The sequence below is a fragment of the Gossypium arboreum genome, unplaced genomic scaffold, assembly GCF_025698485.1.
Source record: "Gossypium arboreum isolate Shixiya-1 unplaced genomic scaffold, ASM2569848v2 Contig00609, whole genome shotgun sequence".
Classification (NCBI taxonomy): Eukaryota; Viridiplantae; Streptophyta; class Magnoliopsida; order Malvales; family Malvaceae; genus Gossypium; species Gossypium arboreum.
In genome coordinates this window covers 17,501-21,476 of record NW_026440723.1, presented here as the reverse complement: position 1 = coordinate 21,476, position 3,976 = coordinate 17,501, and the positions used below count along the sequence as shown (strand labels likewise).

The 3,976-nt window shown below is 55.8% G+C and overlaps 1 pseudogene; it reads right to left on the bottom strand.

Annotated features, from left to right (window-relative positions):
• Positions 1-971: 971 nt before the first annotated feature.
• Positions 972-2,019, bottom strand: LOC108456630 (uncharacterized; annotated as a pseudogene).
• Positions 2,020-3,976: the final 1,957 nt, after the last annotated feature.

Genomic DNA, 3,976 nt, shown 5'->3' with positions numbered 1-3,976 from the left:
TGTGTAACAACTCACCGCCAATCAACTAGCCCCGAAAATGGATGGCGCTTAAGCGCCGACCTATACCCGCCGCCGGGCAAGAGCCAGCCCCGATGAGTAGGAGGGCGCGGTCGCCGCCAAGAAACCCGGGCGCGAGCCCAAGTGAGCTACCGCCGGCTGCAGATCTTGGTGGTAGTAGCAAATATTCAAATGAGAACTTTGAAGGTCAAGAGGGAAAGGTTCCATGAACGGCACTTGCACATGGGTTAGTCGATCCTAAGAGACGGGAAGCTCGTCCGATAGCGCTGCTCAACATGAAGCTTCGAAAGGGAATCGTTAAAATTTCAACCGACGCGCGGCCGACGGCAACGTTAGGGAGTCCGAGACGCCACGGGGCCTCGAAGAGTTATCTTTTCGCTTAACTACCGCCACTCGAAACGGCCACCGAGGTAGGGTCCAGCCGTTTAAGAGCACCGCACGTCGCAGTGTCCGGCAGCCTCGCGCCCTTGAAAATCCGGAGGACCGAAAAGCCGCCCGCACGGTCAGATTTCATAACCGCATCAGTTCCAAGGTGAACACCGTCAATGGAACAATGTAGGCAAGGGAAGTCGGCAAATGGATCCGTAATCTCGAAAAGGATTGGCTCGAGGGTCGGGCACGGGTCCCAGCCCCAACCCGCTTACCGCCGGCATCATCGCCGAGCCGCTCACGGGCGAGAGCTGGTCGCCGCGGTTTGCCGGGGATTTGATCGAACGGCCTTCTCGGGCCTTCCCGCATTTAACAATGACTCGAATCGGTACGGACAAGGGGAATCCGATCGCTTAATTAAAACAAAGCATTGCGATGGTCTCGCGATGCTCACGCAATGTGATTTCGCCAAAGGCTCAATGTCAAAGTGAAGAAATTCAACCAAGCGCCGGTAAACGGCGGAGTAACTATGACTCTCTTATAGCCAAATGCCTCGCCATCTAATTAGTGACGCGATGAATGGATTAACGAGATTCCCACCGCCCTCGCTTCACTATCCAACAAACCACGTACCAAGGGAACGGGCTTAAGTAATCAATGGGAAAGAAGACCTCGTTGAGCTTGACTCTAGTCCGACTTTGTGAAATGACTTGAGAGGTGTAGGATAAGGGGGAGCTCAAGCGAAATTGAAATACCACTACTTTTAACGTTATTTTACTTATTCCGAATCGGAGATGGGCACGGCCCTCTTTTGGACCCAAGGTCGGCTACGGCCGGCCGATCCGGCGGAAGACATTGTCGTGGGAGTTTGGTCAAGCGGCACATCCGTTAAAAGATAACGCAGTGTCCTAAGATGAGCTCAACGAGAACAGTAAATCTCGTGGAACAAAAGGGTAAAAGCTCGTTTGATTCTCGATTTCCAGACGAATACGAACCGTGAAAGCGTGGCCTATCGATCCTTTAGACCTTCGGAATTTGAAGCTAGAGGTGTCGTAAAAGTTACCACAGGATAATCGGCTTGTGGCAGCCAAGCGCTCATAGCGACGCTGCTTTTTGATCCTTCGATGTCGGCTCTTCCTATCATTGTGAAGCGTAATTCACCAAGTGTTGGATTGTTCACCCACCAATAGGGAACGTGAGCTGGTTTAGACCGTCGTGAGACAAAGTTAGTTTTACCTCACCGATGGCCGCGTCGCAATAGTAATTCAACCTAGTACGAGAGGAACCGCTGATTCGCACAATTGGTCATCGCGCTTGGTTGAAAAGCCGCGGCGCGGTTACCGTGCGCCGGATTATGACCGAACGCCTAAGTCGAATCCGGCTAGAAGCGACGCACGCGCCTGTCGCCCGATTGCCGACCCGCAGAGGGGCCTTTGGCCCCAAGGGCACGTGTCGAGGTGCAGCGACCGCGGCGGACAAGTCGCGGCGCCTTGAGCGTAATTCCCACCGAGCGGCGGGTAGAATCTTTGCGCACGACTTAAATACGCGACGGGTATTGTAGCGGCAGAGTGGCCTTGCCGCCACGATCCACCGAGATTCAGCCCTTTGTCGCTTCGATTCGTCCCTCCCCATCTCCCTTCCGATCCACCCTTGTTCTTTTGCACGTCCCGACCCTGGGGTCCCCAAGTGGGGGACTTAGTGTAAGGAGTTAGTTAAACACTTGGCCGTGCCGCCCCCCGGGAAACATGGCACAACGGGGGCCGTGGTGGTGCGGTGCGAGCTCCCAACTGTTGGCGGCCCGAGCACTTGTTCAATTTTTCGCCGTGCTCGCCGTACATGCCATGCCATACTTTTGTATTTGTTTTGGGCCAATGTAAAATTTTCTGTTAAACACTTGGCCGTGCCGCTTCTGAAACATCGCACAATGGGGCCGTGGTGGAAAAGTAGCCTCAACTGCTATGCCCGAGCACTTGTTCAATTATCTACTGTGCCATCATGCCATATTTCATTCGGCTTGTATTTTTTTGGGCCAACAGTAAAAATTTTCAATTAAAAATACTAAGTGTAAGTGGCGAAAAAAACTTGCCCCATTTCAGCGCAGTACGGAGCCTCGCAACATCCGCAACGTAGGCCATCCCGCAGGAGGGTCATCGGCAACATCGCACCTTGGTGCCTCGGATCATGGGAGCGCTAATGAAAAAGTGTCCTCGCTTTACATCCAAACCCGCCCCTGCTTGCATACATGAATGTCAACGGCAGCACATTGACCAAGTTTTTAGCTCTTTAGGGGGAAGTGATATTGAGCAGCCAGGGGTTATCCAGGCACCGCCCATGCCCATCGTGATGCCCGGACGCCGGTGTTTCCCCCACCACCGTTAGGTTCCCCTGCCGGTGTTCGACGATCCATCCCGCGATGATCCCATGAGCCATCCCGGATACACAAACGGCGAACGAGTCCCTCCCCAATCCTAAAGGTAGAATTCGGATACTGCTACATGTTCGGCACCCAATAATGAATGAATCGTCCCAAAGGTAGGATTCGATACCGCTGTATGTCCGGTACCCAACAATGAATGAATCGCCCCTGCCCCTCCCTTTTGCAACGAGAGCCCCTAAGACCTTTGGCCCATGCAGTAGCCTCAGACACTATCGGCAGCAGCAGTTATCCTGCAGAAAGTGGGCCATCGGGTACCACCGCCCTTTGATGTGTCGGAGCATCGGCAGATCGCACCTTGGTGCATCGGATGTGGGAGGGTCGAGCACCAAAGCTAATTTTGGGCCCCTGCAGCGCAGTATGCCAAGACCATAAAGTGTCCCCTGCTTCATACACATGAATGTCGCCTGCAGCACATTGACCAAGTTTTTTAGCTCTTTAGGGGAGGTGATATTGAGGCGAACAGGGTTGTCCAGGCACCGCCCACGCCCATTTCATGCCCGCACGTCGGTGCCCCCCATCGCCGGTTAGGTTCCTGGCGGTGCTCCGGCGATCTATCCTGGCGGTGCTCCGGCGAGCCATCCCGGCGGTGCTCCGGCGAGCCATCCCTAATATCGAAAACGGTTACAAGTCGTCCCGGCCCTCCCCTGTGTCCCTCCCTTTGAATCATCCCGCCCTCCCTTTGGAACAAGATCCTCCCAGCACCTTGGGCCCTTGGTCGTGCCGAGCATCAGCACCCTTGGTAACCTAGGACGTCGATGGTACGGGAGCATCGGCACATTGCTGCTTGGACGTGCTGGAGCCTTGGACGCCATCGGAAACCTAGGCCCTTGGTCGTGCGGGAGCCTCGGCCACCATCGGCAACCTAGGCGCCTGGTCGTGCGGGAGCCTCGGCCACCATCGGCACCTAGGCCCCTGGTCATGTAGGAGCTTCGGCCACCATCGGCAACCTAGGCCCTTGGTCGTGCGAGAGCCTCGGGCACCATCGGCACCCAGGCCCTTGGTCGTGCGGGAGCCTGGGCACCATCGGCACCTTGGTGCTTGATGCGGGAGCCTCGGGCACCATCGGCAACCTAGGCCCCTGGTCGTGCGGGAGCCTCGGGCACCATCGGCAACCTAGGCCCTTGGTCGTGCGAGAGCCTCGGGACCATCGGC